Source organism: Cervus canadensis, chromosome 26, assembly GCF_019320065.1.
Source record: "Cervus canadensis isolate Bull #8, Minnesota chromosome 26, ASM1932006v1, whole genome shotgun sequence".
In the NCBI taxonomy this organism is placed as follows: Eukaryota; Metazoa; Chordata; class Mammalia; order Artiodactyla; family Cervidae; genus Cervus; species Cervus canadensis.
In genome coordinates, this window is record NC_057411.1 from 6,452,678 (window position 1) to 6,479,487 (window position 26,810).

The 26,810-nt window shown below is 37.0% G+C and overlaps 1 long non-coding RNA gene across 1 annotated transcript in view; it reads left to right on the plus strand.

Moving 5' to 3' along the window:
• The window catches only part of LOC122428457, a 34,335-nt gene extending 9,120 nt beyond the window's left edge, over positions 1–25,215 (plus strand). Inside the window, exons 2-3 of the long non-coding RNA XR_006265717.1 lie at positions 22,685–22,737; positions 24,480–25,215. This is a non-coding gene — a long non-coding RNA (uncharacterized LOC122428457). The remainder of the gene's footprint in view (positions 1–22,684; positions 22,738–24,479) is intronic.
• The last annotated feature ends 1,595 nt before the right edge of the window (positions 25,216–26,810 follow it).

Below are 26,810 nucleotides of genomic sequence, written 5' to 3' on the forward strand. Positions count from 1 at the left end.
GCTTATGATGACTCTATGTGTAGTACAGAGCATATTTCTACCACTCCTGTTCTCAGGAGAGAAATGATCAACTCTGTTCTTTCTTGCATTTCTCTCACAGGCATTTCTTACTGTGTTATGCTGTCACGTTTTCCTTTATGCTTATTTTACGCACATTTAATTATGGGCTAACACCAGAAATTCAAAGAAAAGAGGAGAAAAAAAAGAAATCATTTATAACAAAGAATTCCACTGGACTTTGTTGCTTTAGGAACAAATCAAATACTTTTGATAAATTGTGATTTTCATAACAAATTATCCTTTGGATTCCCAAATCTTTGCATCTTCCATTACCCATTTAGCTACAAACTCACTAGTCCAACTCCTCTGTGGATGTTAACCATGTAAGATTAATTACCTTAAAACCCCCAAATGGAATAAACTCAATGACATTTACTGTACCATTCAGCCATTTACGCCTTTTCATCAATCTTACAATGATTCTTGAATTGCAATGAAAACCTATGATAAATAAAGATACTGAAAGTTTCAAGCAGCATTTTTAATTATTTAACATTTAGATTTTTTTCAGTGCCCCCCAAAAAACAAATATCAGTGCAAAGAAATAGAGGAAAACAATAGAATGGGAAAGACTAGAGATCTCTTCAAGAAAATTAGAGATACCAAAGGAACATTTCATGCAAAGATGGGCTCGGTAAAGGGCAGAAATTGTATGGACCTAACAGAAGCAGAAGATATTAAGAAGAGGTGGCAAGAATACACAGAAGGACTGTACAAAACAGATTTTCATGACCCAGATAATCACGATAGTGTGATCACTCACCTAGATCCAGACATCCTGGAATGTGAAGTCAAGTGGGCCTCAGGAAGCATCACTACAAACAAAGCTAGTGGATGTGATGGAATTCCAGTTGAGCTATTTCAAATTCTGAAAGATGATGCTCTGAAAGTGCTGCACTCAATATGCCAGCAAATTTGGAAAACTCAGCAGTGGCCACAGGACTGGAAAAGGTCAGTTTTCATTCCAATCCCAAAGAAAGGCAATGCCAAAGAATGCTCAAACTACTGCACAATGGCACTCATCTCACACACTAGTAAAGTAATGCTCAAAATTCTCCAAGCCAGGTTTCAACAATACATGAACCATGAACTTCCCGATGTTCAAGCTGGTTTTAGAAAAGGCAGTGGAACCACAGATCAAATTGCCAACATCCGCTGGATCATTGAAAAAGCAAGAGAGTTGCAGAAAAACATCTATTTCTGCTTTACTGACTATGCCCAAACCTTTGACTATGTGGATCACCACAGACTGTGGAAAATTCTGAAAGAGATGGGAATACCAGACCATCTAACCTGTCTCTTGAGAAATCTGTATGCAGGTCAGGAAGCAACAGTTAGAACTGGACATGAAAAAACAGACTGGTTTCAAATAGGAAAAGGAGTACATCAAGGCTGTATATTGTCACCCTGCTTATTTAACTTATATGTAGAGTACATCATGAGAAACACAGGGCTGGATGAAGCACAAGCTGGCATCAGGATTGCCGGGAGAAATATCAATAACCTCAGATATGCAGATGACACCACCCTTATGGCAGAGAGTGAAGAACTAAACAGCCTCTTGATGAAAGTGAAAGAGGAGAGTGAAAAAGTTGGCTTAAAACTCAACATTCAGAAAACTAACATCATGGCATCTGGTCCCATCACTTCATGGCAGATAGATGGGGAAACAGTGGACACAGTGTCAGACTTTATTTTGGGGGGCTCCAAAATCACTGCAGATGGTAACTGCAGCCCTGAATTTAAAAGATGCTTACTCCGTGGAAGGAAAGTTATGACCAACCTAGACAGCATATTAAAAAGCAGACATTACTTTAGCAACAAAGGTCCGTCTAGTCAAGGCTATGGCTTTTCCAGTGGTCATGTATGGATGTGAGAGTTGGATGGTGAAGGAAGCTGAGCGCTGAAGGATTGATGCTTTTGGACTGTGGTGCTGGAGAAGACTCTTGAGAGTCCCTTGGACTGCAAGGAGATCCAACCAGTCCATCCTAAAGGAGATCAGTCCTGGGTGTTCATTGGAAGGACTGATGCTGAAGCTGAAACTCCAATACTTTGGCCACCTGATGCGAAGAGTTGACTCATTAGGAAAGACCCTCATGCTGGAAAAGACTGAGGGCAGGAGGAAAAGGGGATGATAGAGGATGAGATGGTTGGATGGCATCACCAACTCAATGGACATGGGTTTGGGTAGACTCTGGGAGTTGGTGATGGACAAGGAGGCCTGGAGTGCTGCAGTCTATGGGGTCACAAAGAATCAGACACAACTGACTGACTGAACTAAACTGAACTGAAAAAGCAACTGGGAAATCAATCCTTGTGAACAATGAAAGATACTAGGTAGAACTATGGTCTCTAATTCTTTTATAATGTGTCTTAACTCTAGAGATATTTACAATGATCAGCAATCTTTATAAACAAAACTGGTCTTAATTTCAACTATGATTTATCAACAGGAGAGTTTACTAATGAGGGAAAAAAGGAGGAATGGTCTTTGTTGTTGTTTCTATATTTAGAGTTGTTAATGATCTGTTACTGATATATTTAGCAACGTATTATTAAAACAGTTTAACACAAGTGGAAAACTTGGAGGAAAAAACAGACTAATTTTACATAATAATTATGTATAATTTCTGTGTGTGATTTCCATTTCATCCTGTTCCCTTATATATTATTTTTATTTTTTAATAAAAAATAATAAATTCCCAAGAGCCTTTATCTCTACTTGTGTTATAAATTTAAATTCCATTCTCACAATCAACACTTAGAAACCCTAATGCTAACACGCTATCTGAAAAAACTTTTTTGAATTATGTTTAATTTTTTGAATTATCTTAAATTCTACTCTTCTCTTAATAGTATAAAGCAATTTTAGCAATAACAGACTCCAGGTTACAGTGCAAAGATAGGCCTCCTAAGAAACTCATTTTGTAGTATTCATTGATTCATACTTTTTATTTAAAATAGATATCATTATGAATAGAAAATTTTGACTTGATGTGGACCTCAAAAATGACATAAAAATTTAAAATGTAGTCATCTTAGGAAACACAATACAATTATCTGATGGTCTTTTTCTTTTTTCCTATAACCTCTGCTTAATGCATACATAGAAGCAATAGCAAATTTTGTAAAAACTGAGTTACTTGTTTCATGAATTAATCTCTGGTAGCAATAAAAACAAAACTATTTCTATCTTAGATAAGCAAAACTGATAAGAACCTAAAAATTCAAAGTCACATAATAGTCTTCCAACTTATTGTTACTTTTTCCAATTCTTTGGAACAGGTCCATTGTTATAAAATAATGTGAAGCTTATGATTGTATCTTGCCAAGGTAGAAATGAAGAGTAGGGAAAGAAATTTAAATCACTATATATGATTTTATAGATTTCCGTAGAGAGATTGGGTAAATAGAACTGGGGCCATGGGTTCTTATTTATTTTTCTTCCAGCTTTATTGAGGTATAATTGACATAGAGCATTATGTAAGTTTCAGGTGTATAGCATAATGACTTGGCTTACATACATCATTGAATAATTATCATTATAAGTTTAGTGAATGTTCATCTCATATAGATACAAAGTTAAAGAAAGAGAAAAAAATATTTTCCTTGTAGTAAGAACTCAGGATTTACTTTTAACAACTTTCCTATATAACATATAGTAATGTTAATTATTTTTAGTATATTATACATTACATCCTAATTACTTATTTGTCTTATAAATGGAAGTTTGTACCTTTTGGCTGACTTTATCTAACTCCACCTCTCCCCAGCCGCAACCTCTGGTAACCACAAATATGATCTCTTTTTCTATGAGTTTTTTTATTTGTTTTTGGAATATAATTGGTGAACAACAGTAGGTTAGTTCCTGTAACAAAATGAAGTGTTCAATATTTCTATGCATTTGAAAATGATCACTTCAAGAAGTCTAGTTAAAATATCTCACCATACAGAGATAGTACATAATTATTACTATGTTTTCCTCATTTTACATTTCTTACTGGCACTTCTTTTATTCTGCAACTGGAAGTTTGTATTTCTTAATCTCCCTCACCTGCTTCTCCCCCTACTCCTCTCCCCTCAGACCTGTAACTCTCTGTACCTGTAACTCTGTTTCTGTTTTGTTATGTTTGTTCATTTATTTTGTATTGTGGATTTCATATGTAAGTGAAGTCTCATAATATTTGTGTTTCACTGTCAGATTTGTTGCACTTAAGATAGTACTCTCCAGGTCAATGTATATTGTTGCAAATGGCAAAATTTCACTCCTTTTTTAAAGTTAAGATTCATTTATACATACATGTACCACATCTTCTTTATCCAGTCATTTATTGATGGGCTCTTAGGTTGCTTTCATATCTTAGCTTTTGTAAATAATGCTTCAATGAATATAGGGATGTATATCCTTTTTTAATTAGTGTTTTCATTTTCTTCAGGCAAATATCAAGGATTAGAATTGCTGAATTGTACAGTAGCCCTATTTTTAATTTTTTGAGAAATATCCATACAGTTGTCCTTCCCTTAGTGGCTACACCAAAATACATTTCCTCAACATTGCTTGAGTTTTCCCTGTTTTCCAATGTCCTCTCCAACACCTGTCAGAAAAACAACAAAAGATTATTATCTTTTTGATAATAGCTATTCTGACAGGTATGAGATAAAATCTTTCTGTGGCTTTGATTTGCATTTCCCTGATGATTAGTGATGCTGGGCATCTTTTCATGTGTCTATTGGTCATCTGTGTCTTCTTTGGAAAACATTTATTCAGATCCACTGCCCATTTAAAAAAATTCATATTGAGATGTAGGAGTTCTTTGTATATTTTAGATATTAACTCCTTATCAGATATATCATTTGTCAATAGCTTCTCCTATTCAATAGGTGATCTTTTGCTTTGTTGATGATTTGCTTTTCTGAACCAAACTTTTAAATTTGATATAGTCCCATATGCTGATTTTGGTTTTTCCTTTGCCTAAGGAGACATACAAAAAATATTACTAAGGGTGATGTCAAAGAACATACTGCCTAGGTTTTCTTCTAAGACATATGGTTTCTGATCTTACATTTATGTCTCAATCCATTTTGTCTTTATTTTTGTGTATGTTGTGAGAGAGAATTCCAACTTAATTCTTTTGCATGTAGGTGTCCAGTTTTTTCCAATAACATTATTTAGAGGCTATCTTTTCCTCTGTATATTCTTGCCTCTTTTGTTGTAAATTAATTGCCTATAGAAGTGCGGTTTTATTTCTCGGCTGTCTATTCTGTTCCATTTACTTATGTGTCTGTGTCAGTACCATCAATATTCATTAGTAATACTGCCTGTAACATTTTTTTTTGTGTGTAATATCTTTAATTGGCTTTAGTATCAGGGTGATGGTGGACTTATAAAATCAGTTTGGAATGGTTTCTTCCTGTTCAGTTTTTTGGAATAGTACTTGGATAATTATTCACTTTTCTCTAAATGCATGGTAGAGTTCATACACAAAGTTATCTGGTCCTTCAGTTTCATCTGCTGGGAGTTTTTTTTTTTTTTTATTACCAATTCAATTTCATTTCTGCTAATTGGTCTGTTCATATTTTCTGTTTTTTTATCTTTATTTTTTTTCTGGTTGAGTCGGGAGATTGTCCATTTCTAGGAATTGTTAATTTCTTGTAAGAATTGTTTATTTCTTCTAGGTTGTCCATTTTATTGGCATATAGCTGGTAATCTTTTATGATCCTTTATATTTCTGTGATGTTGGTTGTAACTTCTCCTTTTTCATTTCTGATCTTATTAATTTGAGCCCCTTTTTCTTTGATGAGGCTTGCTAAATGTTTATTTTTCAAAGAAGCACTTCTTAGATTCATTGATTTCTTCTATTACTTTATTAATCTCTATTTCATTTATTTCAACTTTGTTCTTTATAATTTCTTTCCTTCTACTAGCTTTGAGTTGTTTTTTTTTTCCTTCTTTTTCTAGTTTCTTTAGGTGTTAGAGTAGGTTGTTTATCTGAGATTTTGTTTTGTTTTGTTGCCTGAGTTGGCTTGAATTGCTATAAACTTCCCTCCTAGAACTGCTTTGGAGCATCCCATATATTTTGGATCATTATGTTTATGTTTTCAGTTGTGTCCAGTTATTTTTATTCCATATTTGGTTTCTCCAGTGATCCATTGTTTCTTTAGAGGCATATCCTTTAGCTCTACATGTTCATGATTTTTCTTCCTGTAATTTTCATGTTTCTAGTCCTGACCTCTTAGTGAAGTCCCTTTTAACATTTCTTGTAAAGCTGGATGGTGGTGTTGAATTCTTTTAGCTTTTGCGTGTCTGTAAGTCTTTTGATCTCTCCGTTAAATGAAATCCTTGTCAGGAAGAGTATTATTGGTGGTAGGATTTTTCCCTTTTGTCTCTTTAAATTATCATGCCTCTCCCATCTGATCTGCAGGATTTCTGCTGAAAAAAAGGCACCTGATAACCTCATAAGATTTTCCTTTGCTTTTCCCTTGTTGCTTTCACTATTCTCTCTTTATCTTAAAATTTTTGCCATTTTAATTACAGCATCTCTTTTTGTGGTTGCTCTTTGGATTGATTCTAGTTGGGACTCTCTATGCTCCTTGTACTTATATGTCTATTTGCTTTCCCAGATTAGGTAAGTTTTTAGATATTTTATTTTCAAATATGTTCTCTGACCCTTTCTCTCTTCTGGGACATCTACAATGTGAATGTCAGTACTCTTACTGTTGACCCAGAAGTTTTCTAACTTGTCCTCATTTCTTTTTTCCTTCATATATTCTTATTTTTAGTGACTTCAATTACATTTTTTATGTTCTTACTTTTTGATTTAAGGTCTATAAATAGGAAATCAAACCCATTCACCAGGATAAATTGTTCTGTCCCCTAGTCTCCAACATTCATTCTCTCTTAACAAGATGAGTAAAATTTGTGAAATAAAATTGAGTAAAATATGACTATCAACTTAGCATGATAGTTCATCATGTTCAGCTGTTAGACGTGGTCAACATGAGTCCCCAAAGTCTTTGTTTTTATTAAGGGTCTTTCACTGCAAAGATAGTGAAAATCTAAGAAGTGTATGGATTCATGTCACCATAAATAAATAGATGAAACCATAAAGATCTTAATAATCTTAACTTTAGAGAAAGAATTCAAAATGGATGGGAACAGGATAGTTGATTAGAAAACAAAAACAAAGTAACTTTGTGTGGCACCTGGGGAATGGAGAAGACAAAAGAAATGGGAGGAAAAGAGAAAAGGGACACTTGTCTGAAGCCAACTGTGAAAGACAATTTGACGAAAGAAGTTAGGAAATGTTTGCACCATCTTCTATATTCTATGTGTGTAAATGCTAGGAACTGAGTTGTGTGAAAGTGAAATTGAAGTCGCTCAGTCGTGTCTGACTCTTTGCGACCCCATGGACTGTAGCCTACCAGGCTTCTCTGTCCATGGAATTCTCCAGGCAAGAGTTCTGGAGTGGGTTGCCATTTCCTTCTCCAGGGGATCATCCCGACCCAGGGATTGAACCCAGGTCTCCCACCTTGCAGGCAGATGCTTTACCCTCTGAGCCACCAGGGAAGATTCATTTGTTGAAAATTCATTTGTTGAAGTCCAGGAAGTGATGGTGTTTGGTGATGGGACCTTTAAGATTTTAGATGAGGTCAGGATGGTCAGAAACTCATGATGGTATCAGTGTACTTATAAGGAGAGACAGGAGAGAGCTTGCTGTCTACCTACCATGTGAGAAGACAGGAAGAGGATGGCTGACTGTCTATAAGTCAGCGAGAGCTCTCACTACCACCTGCTTATCCTGGCGCCTTGATCTTAGACTTCTGGCCTCTAGAACCGTGAGAAAATAAGCTCCTGTTGTTAAAGTAATCCCATCTCTAGTATTGTATTATGGCACCTTGAGCTGACCAAGAAAGCCTGTGACATGTTAACTGTAATCTTACAATTTTTCTGGTGATATATTACAGTCATTGTAAGGGCACAAATAAAATAACTTACAGAGGCCAGCTGATAACTTTGATACTTTGTTTCAAAGTAAAGTCATTTGGCTCTGAGACTTCAGTACAATAAGTCCCCTACACGTGAACCTACCAAGATTCAAACATGGTTTTCATGTCCAGTCCCACGTAAGTTATTCACATGTCTGGTGTACATTGTCACGTGTGTCCATCCTCTATGAGTGGCTATGCTTTTGTGTACTTACTGTATAGACTTCAGTAGTACAGTAGCTTTATTTCAAGTCCAGCACGTCTAGAAGCAAGTGTTAAAGCAGCGGTGATGAGCTTGTACTGCTAAGAAGCACCAAGGGATAAGGATGGCATTTGAGGCTCAGAGAGAAGATAAACAAGGACAAAAGGAAGAAAAAGTAACTGAAGAGTCAAAGAGATTCACTACGTGGAAATGACAAGGGTAAACTTTCTTTATTTGAGGAGGCACTGTTAATTTCTGTGGCACAGAATCTGAACGTAGAATGGTACACAACATTTGCAGCAGCTGCTCAGAACACATTCCAGTGCTACTGTGTCATCTATGATGACAAAAAAAGAGCTTCTACCCAAACATCACTGGGTCACTTTTTCCAGAGAGCAGATAGAACTGAACCCACAAAGAACCAGAACCTGTGCCAGCAATGCCAGGTGTGGGTGAAATTGTGGCTTGCCCTCCATCTTTATTGGTGATGACCCATCAGCTCTACCATCTTCTACCTCTTCCCCATCCTCCAGTAAGTAACTCTTCTTGCCTGTTCACTTGATGCCAGCCCCTGTATGCCAGGTGTTGTACTGGGCCACTGTCCTTTTCAAGGGACTGTACGATTAAAAATGTTTTCTTTATTTTTTGTGTTTGTTTGTTATGTATTATTTGTGTGAAAATTATTACAAACCTATTATAGTACAGTCCTATATAGGTGACTGTGTTAGTTGGGTACCTAGGCTAACTTTGTTGGACTTATGAACAGATTGGACTTACGAATGCACTTTTTGAAATGGAGCTTGTTCATATGTAGGGGATTTACAGTAGTCATTACTTTGGTTTAGATTGAAGGCAACTTTAGCTTGTGTTGCTAGAGTAAAAGTGAATTCAGAAAAAAGGAATCCACGGAAGTGCTTCCATTCATTTAGCGCATGTGTTTATTGAGTGCTTGCAGTGTACCAGACACCATCATGGGTACTGAAGATCCAGGGAGCACAAACAACCCAAATCCCTGCCTTTATAGTTTAAATTATAGAAAAGGGATTCACACAATAAGCTGAGAAACGTAATCTATTTGGTATAATAGATGTTGACACTTTCTATTAAGAAAGATAGAGCAGGAGTCAAGATAGCTGAGGATGGGTTTCAGTTTTTAATGAAGGTGACTGGAGAAGCTATCAATGAAAACGCGTCATTTGAGAAAAGAGCTTAAGGACAAATGGGAGAAGATCCATCCACATCACAGGGAACAGCAAGGACAAAGTGTCATAAATGGCAACGTGTCTGTATGTTTGAAAATAAGACGGGAGCCCAGTGTGGCTAGAACAAAGTGAAGAGGAGAGAGGGACAGAAAGGGGTAATGTGTGGGTCATGTGTGGTGTGAGAGAGCAAGAGAGTTTAGAAAATGGGCTGTGTTAATGTTTTTGAAATCTATGCAGTTCAGGAAGCAGCAGTTAGAACTGGACATAGAACAACAGACTGGTTCCAAATAGGAAAAGGAGTACATCAAGGCTGTATATTGCCACCCTGCTTATTTAACTTATATGCAGAGTACATCATGAGAAACACTGGGCTGGATGAAGCACAAGCTGGCATCAGGATTGCTGAGAGAAATATCAAACAACTCAAATATGCAGATGACACCACCCTTATGGCAGAAAGTGAAGAACTAAAGAGCATCTTGGTGAAAGTGAAAGAGGAGAGTGAAAACTTTGGCTTAAAGCTCAACATTCAGAAAACTAAGATCATGGCTCCCGTTCCCATCACTTCATGGCAAATAGATGGGGAAACTGTGGAAACAGGGACAGACTTAATTTTTTTGGGTTCCAAAATCACTGCAGCTGGTGACTGCAGTCCTTAAATTAAAAGACACTTACTCCTTGGAAGGAAAGTTATGACCAACCTAGATAGCATATTAAAAAGCAGAGACATTACTTTAGCAACAAAGGTCAGTCTAGTCAAGGCTATGGCTTTTCCAGTGGTCATGTATGGATGTGAGAGTTGGATGGTGAAGAAAGCTGAGCCCTGAAGGATTGATGCTTTTGAACTGTGGTGTTAGAGAAGAGTCTTGAGAGTCCCTTGGACTGCAAGGAGATCCAACCAGTCCATCCTAAAGGAGATCCGTCCTGGGTGTTCATTGGAAGGACTGATGCTGAAGCTGAAACTCCAATACTTTGGCCACCTGTTGCGAAGAGCTGACTCATTTGAAAAGACCTTGATGCTGGGAGGGATTGGGGGCAGGAGGAGAAGGGGACAACAGAGGATGAGATGGTTGGATGGCATCACCAACTCAGTGGACACGAGTTTGGGTAAACTCTGGGAGTTGGTGATGGACAGGGAGGCCTGGCATGCTGCAGTCCATGGGGTCGCAAAGAATTGGACACGACTGAATGACTGAACTGAACTGAACTGAAAGTTTGTTGTTGACTTTTCAAAGGAAAGTTAATGAACCAAACTCAAATATAGTCAATCATCAGAAGACTGTTAATTTCTAGAAAAATTTGAAAGTGAAACAGGAATTTTTAACATTTTTGTGCTGACAGTTTTTTAACACATGGTTATTTGGTTAACCTGAAGATCAGATTCTAGATGCTGTATTTTAAATAGACAAAAAGGCTGCTAATTGAGCAAAACCGTTAAGCTCCAATCTTTTTAATGAGGGAAGGTAAGCCAGAGCTTACACTTGAGGCCAAATCTATTCTCTTTGAGGCTAAGAATGGCATTCTTAATCTGTGCAATTTTCTGGATGTGGTTGATATAAAATCAAACAAGAATGCACTTTACACAGCATAGTCAATACTTTGAATAACATCAATGTTTTACAGTCACTATTATAGAAAATTTAATTTTTAGCTCTTGGCTATTGATTCTGGATTTTTAATGTGTATTCAGAGTGTTCCGTTGCTAAAAATGGTCACTTCTAATTAATATCATTGTTTTAAAGTCAAGGATTGCTTAGGGTTGTAAACAGGTATTTGGGTTATTTATAGCTATACTATTTTGAAACTTGAAACAGACTTGAAGGGGAAAAAAAGGGAGAGGGAGGATATCTCAGGTATAAAACCTGAGATGGGTATACAGTGAAAACACTTTTGAGAGGTCTGTGTCTATGGTTGTTTTAACATTTCTTCCTGTAAAAAGTTTTAAATTTACATTTTGCTTTATGAAGACTTTTCTGAAGTATTATGGGGAATATCTTACCCAAATTTTATTCTGTCTGATTTTTGTTATTATGGAATATTTTCTGAAGAAAACTGGAAAAAGAAGTGAGATCACACAGTAACTTGTCCATAGTAATATTTTCCTTTGCTTTGGAGGAAGGCAATGGAGACAGCACCAAGATGAGGAAGACAATAACTAGTCTTCTCTATGAGCTGTGTCTCAGACTATCCTTTTAATGTTATTATGTATCATTGAGCCTTCTCTGTTTCTCACCGAGGCCATTTTAGTAACATTCTCTCTCAACTTGATTTTCAGTTTCTTCCATTCTTTCAGCCACTCCTTCACATCACCACCGAATTTTAACTATAGAATTCATCTTCTAAACTCTGCAAAACTTGTTAATGTTCCTAAAATAAATTTTGGACTCTGCACTAGAACACAGACTCTTAGGATCTGCTACAACCTCTCTCTGCAAACTTGCCTGGAAAGATTGGATATCAAAGGCAACACTTGTCTTCACAATGTCAATTCTGATGGGTTTACATGTTGTGCATACAATGTGGTTATTCCTTTATTTTTGTTGTTTAAGCTAGCAGTTCCCATGGTAAGGGAAAGGGAAAATATTTTGTAAGGGTTTATGTAAAATTCTAGACCCCAGTAAAGGAGTAGCTAACTCTATTTCAGGAACTTGGGTCCTGGATTCATTTTATAGAACTGAAGCAAACTTATCCACACCTCTTCAACCTCAAGGATAAACAGGGACAAGTGACAGCTCTATTTTCTTCAAAATGTTGTTTTATGGATTAGTGAGGCAATATTCTTAAGAGTGTTTTGAACACTGAATATGGGTTATGTAAATGTAGATTATAATAAGGGTAGGCAGAAAAATTAGTTGGTTTACAGCATAGTGAGAAAACTAATGAATTCAGTAGAAGCAACCCATTATGCAGAGACATCTAGGAGGACTTCAAAGCAACTGTTTACTCCTATTTGCAAAATGACCTTGAAAATTCATTACCTGACCTCACTGGATGCATCGATAAATTGTGCTGTATTTGGAAAAGCCTGAGGGAAATGAGGCATTACCAGTGTACTGGCAGTGTTTACAAGGTCTGCAACAGTAGGACAAATGTTTTCATTGTGTAGAGGGTCTGTGTTGTAACACAGTATAATTAGGTTTGGTCTGGTTTCATTTTCAATTAAAGTCATCAGCTTAATTCACTTTTCTTCCAGTTACTAGCAAGGTAAATTTGATAATATTTCAGGCTTGTTAACAGTGTATTTTTGTTCCCTGGAACTCTTTAAGATATAGTTTTATTTCTCTGGTTTACTAAATGTGAATATAGTTCTTGCCTTATTGTAGTGAAAGTGTTAGTCACTCAGTCATGTCAGACTCTCTGTGACCCCATGGACTGTAGCCCACCAGGCTTTGTTGGTGGAATTCTCCAGGCAAGAATACTAAAGTGGGTAGCCATTCCCTTCTCCAGGGGATCTTCCCAACCTGAGGATCGAACCTGGGTTTCCTACATTGCTGGCAGATTCTTTACCATCTGAGCCAAGAGGGACTCTCACCTTTATAGATAAGCAGCCAAACTCAAGGTGGTCAACCATTACTGAGGGCCTACTATGTCAGGACAAGACAGAAAACAAGAGAAACTACATGAAAGGACTTGCTGGGCTTTGAATAGGAGTTCAGAATAGCAAAATCACAATGTGCTTGAACGAAGCAGAAATTGAGGCTGTATAGAGTGGTTACCTGGAGGAGGGCATGGCAACCCACTCCAGTATTCTTGCCAGGAGAATCCCCAAGGACAGAGGAGCCTGGCAGGCTATAGTCCTGTTAAGAGTTCAAAACACTCTTAACACCTTGGGGTCACAAAGGTCGGACTTGACTGAGTGGCTATGCACACCAGAGAATGGTTATCAACAGATTCTAGAGGGCCATTGATGGTACACTCTGGAGTTTCTATTTTAGCTTTTGATGATGGAAAAACAAAAAAGTATAAAAATAATCAGAAGTATGATTTTTAAAATTCACTTTATTGGTAATATTGAAGTGAAGCCATGCCTATCCCCAACTCCATTAATATTGAGACATAAAATCGTTAAACAACATGATGTGATCGATTCACTAACTGTGGCAAGTGGCTTGGGAGGCAGTTCTGAGTTGGAGGCAAGAGATTGGGTCTAATCACCTTGTATACAAACTGATGACAAATTGTCAAATAAACCAAACGATCTTTGCTAGAATGAATGTCACCTATTTATGGAATGCTTTTTATGAGATGTACCTAGTTGTCTTGAGAGTCCCTTGAACTGCAAGGAGATCAAAACAGTCAATCAAAGTAAATCAACCCTGAATATCCTTTGGAGTCAGATTAGAACAATATATATGTTCATCAGTGATATTGGCCTGTAGTTTTTTCTTTTTTTGTGTTATGTGAGACAGCAAAAGAGACACAGATGTGTAGAACAGTCTTTTGGACTCTGGGGGAGAAGGCAAGGGTGGGATGATCTGAGATAATAGCATTGAAACATGTATATTATCCTATGTGAAACAGATCGCCAGTCCAGGTTTGATGCATGAGACAGGGTGCTCAGGGCTGGTGCACTGGGATGACCCTGAGGGATGGGATGAGGAGGGAGGTGGGAGGGGGGTTCAGGATGGGGAACACATGTACACCCATGGCTGATTCATGTCAATGTACGGCAAAACCACTACAATATTGTATAGTAGTTAGACTCCAATTTAAAAAAAATTATTTAAAGGCAAAAAAAAAAAAAAAAAGAAAAGAAAGAAAGATAAAGTTATAAAATTTTCACAGGTTTACATTTAATTCTCTTGGCCTATAGAAAGTAGACTGATCAAAACAGAGCTAATAATAAATTCCAAACTGTTCTTTTTTTCTTCCTCCAAAAATGTTCTTAATTGTTGGGGCCATTAGCAGAAGCTCACTAGCAGAATTTGGATTCTGAACTAGGAAATTTTAATGAATGTCTGTAGTTAATACATCAAACCACACCAGAATTGTTAATTCCTCTTGCACATGAACTTCATATGAGAAAATACACATTATTTCCAACCTAAAAAAAAAAAAAAGAACAATATATAAACAGAGTGATGAGATAAAAGAACAAAATTCTTAATCTTTCCCCCAAACATGTATCAAACTCTTACAATGTTTTGCCTGTTGTTCATTCCCTAAGTCGTGTCCAACTCTTTGTGACCCCATAGACTGCAGCACACCAGGCTCCTCTGTCCTCCACTCCCAGAATTTGCTCAAATTTATGTCCATTGAGTTGGTGATGCTATCTAACCGTCTCCTCCTTGGTTACTCCCTTCTCCTGTTGTCTTTAATCTTTCTGAGCATCAGTGTCTTTTCCAATGAGTTGACTCTTTGATTAGGTGGCCAAAGTATTGGAGCTTCTGCTTCAGCATCAATCCTTCCAATGAATGTTTAGGGTTGATTTCCTTGGATTGACTGATTTGATCTCCTTATAGTCCAAGGAACTCTCAAGAGCCTTATCCAGCACCACACTTCAAAAGTATTAGCTCTTCACTGCTCAGCCTTCTTTATTATCTGAGCCACAGTTAGCTTCAGGTCTTGTTTTTGCTGACTGTATAGAGCTTTTCCACCTTTGGCTGCAAAGAGTATTACCAATCTGATTTTGGTATTGACCACTCGTAGAGACATCACTTGTATTGTTAGAAAAGGCTATTTGCTATGACCAGAGAGTTCTCTTGACAAAACTTTGTTAGTCTTTCCCCTGTTTTATTTTGTACGCCAAGGACAAACTTGCCTGTTACTCCAAGTATCTCTTAACTTCCTACTTTTGTATTTTAGTCCCCTATGAAAAGGGGACTTTTGATGAAAGGATGAAAAGGACAGGGTTGTTGTTGTTTTTTTTTGGTGTTGGTTCCAGAAGGTCTTATAGATCTTCATGGAACCTGTCAACTTCGGCTTCTTCAGCCTTAGTGATTGGGGGTATAGATTTGAATTACTGTGATGTGGAATGGTTTGCCTTGGAAACAAATCAAGATCATTCTGTCATTTTTGAGATTTCATCCAAATACCGCATTTCTGACTCTTTTGTTGACTATGAGGGCTACTACATTTCTTCTAAGGGATTCTTGCCCATGGTAGTGTTGCAGAAACCAGTTTTCAGAAAATAAGCACCACACTTGGAAAGTTGGAAAACTCATGTTTATTATGCTGGCAGGCCCAGAGGAGTTAACACTCCAAGCTCCGAGCCCTGAACAAAGGGGTTACAGAGTTTTTATACGTGCACAGGCATGTCCAGGTTTACAGGGGCTGGGCGATAGCAAAGAGCAGGACAAGGGTGGGTGAGATAAGCTCCAGTTCCTAATATTGTGAGTCCCCACTTTCTGAGACCATGTGACCTACATGATCCAAACTTTGCAAGGAGCAAGCTAGTTACAGAGGTAGAAGGAGCAGGAGGTTATGTAAACTTTTAACTTCTCCTCTTCAGTAGTAGATGTAACGGTCATCTGAATTCCATTCGCCCATTTCCATCCATTTTAGTTCACTGATTCCTAAGATGTTGATGTTTACTTTTGCCATCTCCTGCTTGACCATGTCCAGTTGATTCATGGACCTAACATTCCAGGTTCCTATGCAGTATTGTTCTTACAGCATCAGACATTACTTTCACCACCAGACACATACACAGCTGAGAGTCATTTCTGATTGGCCTAGCCTCTTCATTCTTTCTGGAGCTCTTTGCAATTGCCCTCTGCTCTTCCCCAGTAGCATATTGAACACCTTCAGACCTGGAGGGGCTCCAGTGTCATATCTTTCTGCCTTTTTATACTGTTCATGGGGTTCTTGCAGCAAGAATACTGGAGGTGTTTTTTTTTTTTTTTGGTGTTCGCTCCTCAGTGGACCACATTTTGTCAGAACTCTTCATTATGACTCATCCGTCTTGGGTGGCTCGGCATGGCATAGCTCATAGATTCATTGAGTTATGCAAGCTCCTTCACCATGACAAGGCTGTGACTCATGAAAGGAATTTTTGTCTAGAATACCACAGAAGTTATTTGTTAGCGATCTCCACATAATCTATTATTCTTCCTGGATTATGAACTCACATTGCTGATGGAGTGATTTTGCCACCTACCTATTTAAAATCCTGCAATAATTTCTGATTTACTTTAGGATATATACACATTTCCTAAACATGTCTCACAAAATTCTGTATTATCTGGTGTCTTCTTACTTCTTAACCTAATTTATTTTGTTTTTTCCTCTTATTATGTTTGCTCTAGTAACACTGCTTATTTTCAGCACCTTAGAATAATTTTTCTGTTTTCCTTTCTAGACCTTACTTCTCTCTCGGTCCAGTTAATATGTACAGATTATCCATATGTCAACCAAAATCCTACTTCTTCAGGATCTTCTCCCCTGATTTCTCTGAAGAACTTTTATTGCATTATTTGGTTATTTTATAACAGCACATTTATAAGTTAATGTTTGTTTCTGTGATGATTTGATTAAAGTCTTGGTCTCCCAGCATACTGGAAGCTCTATGAGTAGAGGGATTATGCCTCTCTGTGGCCACTGTTTTACTTCCAGGATCTTCCATGGTGTGTAACAAAGAATAAGGCTCAGTGAAGATATTTTGACTGAATAAATAAACAGTGTTCATTTAAAAGCTGATGAGGGACAGAGTCCAAAACACTTGTACAAAAATTGGACTCTCCCCAAAAAAGATTAGGTCAGTTGTAATAGGAGGAAAGAAAAATATGGCGGCGGCAACAGTGGTTTAGTTGCAAAGTCGTGTCTGACTCTTGCGACCATGTGGACTGTGGCCTGCCAGGCTCCTCTGCCCATGGGCTTCTCCAGGCAAGAATACTGGAGTGGGTTGCCATTTCTTTCTCCAGGGGAGCTTCCCTACCCAGGGATCGAACCCAGGTCTCCTGCATTGCAGGCAGAGTCTTTACCAACTGAGCTATGAGGCAAGCCAAAATATGGCGGTAGATGCAAATTACTGTGTAGATTTGCAGTTGGAAGAGAATGATGTTCTTGCCTAATGATCTCTCTTAGTATGAGACAGTCAATGCCCCAAACTCATGGGTTTCGGGAAATGTATGGAGATCAATTAAGGTATGAAATAATCATCTTATAAAAGAGAAAGGCAAACTTCTTCGAAATCTGAAAGAGGAGTGAAGAACAGTTTTGTTACCAGATTGAATGTTCTCATTTTCAATCTCTTACCTCCACCCAGCTTTATATCCACAGCATTTAAAATGGGTGATTAAATCTTTTTTTTTTTCATTTATTTTTATTAATTGGAGGCTAATTACTTTACAATATTGTAGTGGTTTTTGACATACATTGACATGAATCAGCCATGGGTTTACGTGTGTTCCCCATCCCGATCCCCCCTCCTGCCTCCCTCTCCATCCCATTCCTCTGGGTCTTCCCAGTGCACCAGCCCTGAGCACTTGTCTCATGCATCCAGCCTGGGCTGATGATCTGTTTCACCCTTGATAGTATTCTTGTTTCAATGCTGTTCTCTCAGAACATCCCACCCTCGCCTTCTCTCACAGAGTCTAAAAGTCTGTTCTGTACATCTGTGTCTCTTTTTCTGTTTTGCATATAGGGTTATCGTTACCATGTTTCTAAATTCCATATATATGCATTAGTATACTGTATTGGTGTTTATCTTTCTAGCTTACTTCACTCTGTATAATGGGCTCCAGTTTCATCCAACTCATTAGAACTGATTCAAATGAATTCTTTTTAACGGCTGAGTAATATTCCATTGTGTATATGTACCACAGCTTCCTTATCCATTCGTCTGCTGTTGGGCATCTAGGTTGCTTCCATGTCCTGGCTATTATAAACAGTGCTGTGATGAACATTGGGGTGCACGTGTCTCTTTCAGATCTGGTTTCCTCAGTGTGTATGCCCAGGAGTGGGATTGCTGGGTCGTGTGGCAGTTCTATTTCCAGTTTTTTAAGAAATCTCCACACTGTTCTCCATAGTGGCTGTACTAGTTTGCATTCCCACCAACAGTGTAAGAGGGTTCCCTTTTCTCCACACCCTGTCCAGCATTTATTGCTTGTAGACTTTTGGATAGCAGCCATCCTGACTGGCGTGTAATGGTACCTCACTGAGGTTTTGATTTGCATTTCTATGATAATGAGTGATGTTGAGCATCTTTTCATGTGTTTGTTAGCCATCCATAAAATGGGTGATTAAATCTTAACATGGTTTCATCCCTGTCTTTCTTCTTTATTATCTATCCTCTAGATTCTCTTTTTAGATGTTAGGCATTCAAGTAACTGCCACTGTTTCGATATATAGGACTCACATCCTTGATCCTGAATCTAAATTTGATTTTTAACAGTATGGTAGAAGAAATGAATTTCATATTTTTGTCAGAAAAGAATTTGTTAGTGTAACAGTTCTTTTTCATAAGCAAGACTCAAACAAGAAAACAAAGTCAGAAGATCTTAAGGCTTTTTGACTACCAAGCAGTGGAGTTACAGACTAACTTTAGGTAGAGAACAGATAGTGAGTTAATTAGCATATTGTTATGTATACAAAAAATTTAGGTATGTATATGTCATTTCCTATTAATGTTTCTAACAAATTGCATTTTCTATTAAAAATGTAGTAAGCAAATAAAATTTCCCATTTAAGAATTGTAGGAAAAACTGTAGTTAAAAAAAAAACTGTAGAAAATAAAAAATAACAAAAGTAGAATACTACAGGAGAGCTTTTATCTTTCAGCAAATAAAATAGCCCAAATTCTATTTCATTATGATAAGATAGGGTATATATATATTTGTGTAAAAGGGGCCTTAACCTCATAAGCTGAATGTTCTTTATTCATGGTGTTTTTATGGTAACTGGTATGTACATACCCTTCTAATAACACCTTTATTTTAAAAACAAAGGTAGTGAGTAATTCAGTAGTTTATATTCTCAACATTGCTTATGAAAATAATATATTTTTATTAATTTCTTGATTATGAAAAATGTCAAGGTTTCTCATTAAATACTCTCTTGACTTTGGCTTACTGTTTTCAAAAATAGCTTCAAAAAATGTATTTTGGGACACATAATACATGTGCATATTTATTTTCACACATTGACACCATCTTAAAGCCATAAGAATTCCATTTTTTTTCCCACAATCTTTTCCAACTGTTTCCAAACACATGCTGTGTATTTCTACAAGATGAGCCTCCTTGTATTTCTTTGAAAAATGTATTTTAAGGAACATTTCCTCAACATTATTGACAAATACAAACAAATCCTTTTGTCAGTATTATTATGAAACCTTGCAAATTTCAATTTCCAAGATCCCTATTATGTTACAGCTGCAGAAGGCCGTTTGCAATTTTTGTCTTGTTCTGGTCTGTTTTTCTCCTTTCTTTACCTATTGTATACATCCTCATCTGTGCTGGCTAGGATAAGATTAAAAGCTATAATTTTTATATAGAATCATTACTCTAATAACTATAATAGCTATTGTGGTTAGGTCTACATAAATAGGTATATTCTTGCTGACTTATTTTAAAGGACTATAAGGCACATCTTTTATTTACCTAATAAATTTGGAAATCACATTTATTAGAAATATCACTGCTTTAAACTATGCTTTAAGTATGTCTGAAAATTTACATTAATTTCCTTTGGGAACCAAGAAACCAAGAAATGGCATGGCTGGAGTATATTTTCTGTATCAGGTGTTACAGAATCATGCTGGTAGCCATAGATAGGCAGATTTTCTGCAAATGAAACTAGACCCATTATGATTCATCATACCTTCTGTTAAGTTAATGGATTGCTAAGAACTTGAATGATTTTCAAGACAGAATAGGTACTTCGAAACACTTCGTGTTAACATAGAAAACTGTTATTGGCATCATATATGAATCCAAAGATAGTAATTACTGATAGGCACCACTGAATTTTGCCACTGCTAATGTCATTTGGAGGATCAATTTTGTAATATAGGTTAATAAATCCCATAAATTAGAAATTTTGAGTGTCTACCTCTCACACAAGTTATTCTAGGTGAAAGACCTAGATTTCCCAATTATGTTCAGTCTTAGTCCTAATCTTCTTTGGTCTATAAAACTTAGTCTTGCAGCATACAACAAAATGACATAAAATAGATCACAAGAGAAAAACTGAAATTCTATGGCAATATTGCTGTGAGTATATATCCTCAGTAGCTTTTATTAGGTCTCATCTATGAAGGGGTGTTACAAAATGATAAGATCACTCATTCTTTATGCATCGATCAGTATGCATTTACTGGTATGACTTGTGCATGGTAATATTTTTATGATGGTACAAAAATGATATCTTTCTCTGGCAGATAAGAAGTGACCAGTAATCATTTTATCTTATTTCTTGACCCTGCATGTGATGGGTATGACTAAGCCCTTACTTCTTCCTAAGATTAACTACCTCCCTGCACTTTGGAATGCACTGTTGCAAACAATGCACATCAGAAAGCAGAATTTTTTAGTTGGAGTGAAGTGGGTTAAGAAAAGTCCTTTTCAAAAAAAAAAGAAAAGTCCTTTTCTCATGCCATCTATTGAAGAACCCACTTGTAAAAGTCTTGGTGGTTTGGAAGCAACTTAAAACATGATGTATTTGGAGACTGACCATTGGATGCAAGCAGATTCACAAATGCATGAGGTGTCCAAGGGAATGAAATAGGTAAGCTGATCTATTTCTTATGTCAAGCATAAGAAACGGATAAATATTAAAAATAAAAAAACTTCAACAGCGTCCATACTGGCTATCAGTACTGAATTTCTAATGTCATTCAAGACCTTACATGGTTTGGGATCTATCTCTCTTTGCAGTTTGTCTTTTGTTATTCCAGCCCATGTCCCTGATGCTTTAGCTTAACTGTACAATCCAAAAATGTGCCCTGTATTTTACATCTCTAATTATTTTACTGCCGCTTTCCTTCTGGGAAAATTTCCCACACTGTTGCATGTCAGAACGCACTTCCTCCGCAACTGGTTTAGAGAAGTCCCAACCTTAAAGATATTAGGTTCCTTTAGGTGAAACTGCAAATAGTCTTTAAAAATATCTTGCAATTATATGGACAATATATTTCCATATATAATATATATTTATGTAGCACTATCTTATTTGACAGGCGTTTTTATTAAAATGATACAAATGGAGAAGAATTGACATTTAGAATAAGGGAGATAATTATTCTGTTTAAACAAGCATATGCACAATCACATCACAACTTCTGTGTTGTTGAATGCTTGGTTTAAAGATTAATTTTGCTGTCAAGGCATTAAGCTTTGTAATTTAAGACAAATTAGATACTGGGTTTTGGGTCTGACATGTCTATTGAAACAGTTACATATGAATAACTTCCAAAGTCCCCCATCCACTTCTTTATAACAAGTTGAGGTTTCTTTATTCTTTCTTTAATATGTTTTAATTGGCAATTTCTTATAGCAGGGTAATTTTTAGAGTAGTTTTATAGCTGTTACTTATGTGCAGCAGAATGGGCCAACTGTGGAAGCAGACATAGATACATACTTTCAGGAAGAGCAAGTACCATGAGACCTCAATGGTCAAAGACCTGATAAGAAACATTGCCAGTGTTGGAATAATGATTGCTATAATTCATTAAATCTATTCTCAAAATGTGTGTATGAATATATACAAAAGTCAGTTTTGCATATATAATGAATCTTATTAATGTGAATGAATGAAGATATTGTTGGATAAAATCTCAATTTACCTATCCAAAATGTTTACCTTAAAAATGAGACTGGGATTTGAAGAATATAAATCAATATAGTCTGAAAAGTTCAAAACAAAATGAGATTGGAAATTGTCATGAAGAAAGGGAATTGCTAATGTTGGCCAAAGGTCTTGTTACATTAGGCAAGACTCTGCTTTCATGGAAAACAACTTAACCATCAATCAAAAATGAAAGCAGTACATAGAATACAGTGCAAATTTAGACATATGTGGTAATGGGAATTGAGATGAAGAAAGAAAAGAAAAGATAAGAAGCCAGAGAAGAAAAGGTGAATAGCCCAGACACACATTCATAGCTCCTCTAGGTTTCCTATAATATACAAATTTTTGTCTATATTTTCTTAGATCCATATAAATGTATAGGGTCAATTTTGGCTCTGTTAATAGTAGATTAAATGCAGGATATATACTTCTTCCATGTATGAAAGCAAAAATAGGCCGTTTGCTGTTGGTGTTGGTTTTCATTTCACTTGCCTCTTTTTTCAAGGTCACAAGATGGCTTCTCGCCCCCGAGCATCATATTCTCACAACATTATCAAGGTATGAAGCAGGAGAAGGGGTGATGTGAGTAAACTCTCCTTGTGTATCTGTTATTTCCATCTGTTACTTGTAGGAAGGGACCGGCACTTTCCTACACCACAGCGCGTGCTTGTACGCTCAGGCATGCCCGACTCTTGGTGACCCTGCAGGCTGGAACCTGCCAAGATCCTCTGTCCATGGGCTTATCCGGGTGAGAATGGATTAGGTTGTCATTTCCTTCTCCAGGGGATCTTCCAGACCCGGGGATTGAACCCGTGTCTCTTGTGTCTCCTGCACTGGCAAGTGAATCCTTTACCACCACACCACCTGGGAAGCCACGCCACTGTATACTTATTTTTATTTAATCAGCCAAAACAAGGGTTGGGTCATCTCTTGTTGTGAATAAGAGGCTGGAAGAATTAGTATCTATAAAAAGAGGACAGGGTTATCATGACTGGCTTAAATCAATTATGATTATCCCTTAGTGCTGGTCACTATGCAATCTTAAAAAATTGCCAAGTAAGAAACAGCAGAAAATGTCTATTGGCAAAAACTAACAATTTATATGACAAAAAAAAAATATAACCTGAAAAATTAGTTGCATAGAGGTGCCAGATCATTAAAAATTTTTATCTTGAATAAGTTAACAAACAAAAATATGTGTTCTAAGAAAGAACTATAGAATGAATATAATATGGAGGGCAGTATATTATACAGATAGTCAAAGATTTCCAAATAATTTTATTTTAACTTGTATTATTTTCATTTTTAAAACTTTTAATTTCTCTAAACAAAAACAAAAAACCTACAAAAGCAGTTCACCAATTTCTTCCACCCCTGCCCCTTTTTTCTGGAGACTACCAATCTGTTCTCTGAGAGATTATATAGTATTTGTCTTTCTCTGTCTGATTTATTTCACTGAGCATAATGCCCTTAAGATTTAGCCAAATTTTACGTATATATATATATATGCATTTTCTTTATCCATTAATCTGTTAATTCATCCAAGGACATTAGTTGTTTCCTTCTCTTGGCTATTGCAAATAATGCTGCAGTGAGCATGGGGGTAGATATATCTTTTCAAGTTAGTATTTTCATTTTCTTTGGATAAATACCTAGAAGTGGAATTGCTGGATAATACAGAGGTTCTATTTCGAATTTTTTGAGGAAATGCCATACAGTAAGTTCCTTACATACAAATGGGTTTCCTTCTGAGAGTGCATTCATAAGTCCAGTTTGTTCAGACACCCAACAAAATTAGGCTAGGTACTCAACTAACACAGTCTCCTATGTAGTACTTTACTGTAACAGGTTTATAATACTTTCCACACAAATAATACATCAAAAAATGAACACAAAAAATAAAGAAGACATTTTTAATCTTACAATACAGTACCTTGAAAAGTACAGTAGAACAAGGAGCAAAGCTGGCAGAGTGAGGCGCGCTGAGGCTTGCTGGCCTTTGGGCCAGGGGACAGGCTGGCCCCCGGGGGCTGAAGTGCTTCCACTGGCCCGTTTGCAAGGAAGAACAGTTTCCTTGCCATTTAGGTGCTTTTATATTCATCTCAAAAAGAAGACAAAATGCTGAACTTGGGATTTGTCACGTATTTCTATGTCATCTCTTGGAGTGGGTTAGTCCTACTTCTTCTATCTGGTCACCTTCCCTATTCTTGAAATGTGGATATCTCTTCTCGACACTTTACCTCCATGATTTGGATTGGAAAAGGCTGCTTTTTTGTTTGATTGTTTGTTTCACCACTCAGATTCAACACAGAGAAGCTTCTGGGGTGCAGTCATCCTGCCAACTTCCCTTGGAAGAAAGAAGCAATTGACATGTATCTTCAACTGCTGTTTGCTTAATCACGAAAGAACTATTTCAAAAGCTGAAGGCAGATGTCTGGTTTGAAACAGATGCTTTGATGGTGATATTTGTGACTTCTTTACCTTTTGTTCCAAACAAGAAGACTAAATATAAATAGCAGATATCGGTATGACATCAGGGTTTTGGTTTTTTTTTTAACATCTTCCAGTTTTAACCACTATCATGACAAGCACATTTGAGACTTGCAGCAATAAATTCCAGATATATGTTCTAATTTGAAGTGAAAGAGATGCTTTAAAAGTGACATATGTATCTAAATCCTGGCTCATCCTTTGACATGAATTTACTAGATAAGAACAAAGGTCCCATTTTGCAATAAAACCTTTGATGTGATAAAGAAGCAAAAAGACAAGATATCACAAGGTTACTTTCATATGTGAATAAGCCATCACAAACATATAAATACCTATTTTTACATATGTAAGTCCACAGTTTGGGATAATAAGAGGAATTTTTCTCCTGAAGAAGGAAGCTGTGGTTGACTTCATTCTCAGAAATCTTTGGATATTTGGTATTTTTAAATGCTTTTTTCATTCATCTAAGGAATGACCACATTGTGAAGATGCTAACCCTATGAATGCATACTTGGGTTTAGTGAAATATTGGTAAAAAGGAAACAGCAGTTTTGACTCTGGTGATGGAACCCTCTTCACCTCGGTAGCATGAGAGACCTACTGTATTATAAATTGCTTCATTCTTTTTTGTGGAGTCTTATATAGCACTTGTGGAGAAAGAAATGGCAACCCACTCCAGTACTCTTGCCAGGAAAATCCCATGGACAGAGAAGCCTGGTAGGCTACAGTTCGTGGGGTCTCGAAGTGTTGGACACGACTGAGCGACTTCACTTTCAATATTCACTTTCATGCATTGGAGAAGGAAATGGCAACCCACTCCAGTGTTTTTGCCTGGAGAATCCCAGGGACGGGGGAGCCTGGTGGGCTGCCGTCTATGGGGTCACACAGAGTTGGACACGGCTGATGTGACTTAGCAGCGGCAGCATATAGCACTTGAGACTTGGTTTTACATGCTGTTAAGGCTGGAAGAGAAGTGGCACAAGTGGATTTTCTGTTCAGAGGATGTGATGGACCTTCCAGTATGACCTGCCTCAACTATGAACACAGAGGAGTGGGAAAAAAAAGGAGGAAAGTTTCCATATTGCTCCTTTCTCCTAGGAAGAAGAAGTGAAAATGCTTTATGCAGCTCCATCTGAGTTTATGGTGTTTCACATTCTTATAGCTCTGCTTTTTGTAAGAGCATAAATAACTTTTTCCCTTTGACCCAAGATGGGTTCTTGGGTATTTGATTTGTTTTTCTAGGCAATAGGTGTAATGTTTGGCTGAAAAGGCTTGGGTTCAGGTATACCTCCTTTCTCCAGTTGGAACTGAACTTTCTCATCAGAGACTGGACCTCAGAAGAAATGTACCCAAGCATGTCATTGGTTCAGTGTAGATTTAGAAGAAATTCAGAGTCTGAAAAAAAGTGGACAAAACCCTCAAACAGGAAAAATAATTCCAATAAGAAAAGTAATGCACTTCCTTTCTGTTAAAACATATACTATCGATGAACAGACTATAGGGTAAAGCTGTCTTTGCTTCCAAATCAACAGAGGACCATTATATGAATTGCCAGGTCTTTATATCAGAAGAATGAAACCTTTTATAATAAGTCTTTGTGAGTAGAGAAAGAATTTAAAGCTGCTTCAATGAAATTAAGATCAAATAAAAAAATGTACAGTAGTACAGTACAACAGCTTGCTTGCTGGCATCGAGTGAGCAGGTAAAAAGAGTTACTGACTTGGGGAGGGAGGGGGTGGGAGATTGTAGAGCTGAAGGATCATCAGCGATAGAAGGAGGGCAGGCTGCAGTTTCACCCGTGTTTCACATTGATAGAATGCACATTCAAATCTTTGAATGTTTGAAACTTGAAGGTTCATAGGCAGGGGACTTATTGTACAATTTTCCAGAGTGGCTGTATTAATTTACATTCCCACCAACAGTCTATCTTGGTTTCCTTTTCTGTACATCTACACCAACATATTCTTCTTTATAATAGCCATTCTTACTGGTGTGAGGGGATACCCCATTCTGGTTTTTATTTGCATTTCTCTGATGATGAGTGATGTTGAGCATCTTTTCATGTACCTGCTAACCAAATGTATATCTTTTCTAAGAATATGTCTGTTCAGATATTCTGCCCATTTTTAACCAGATTG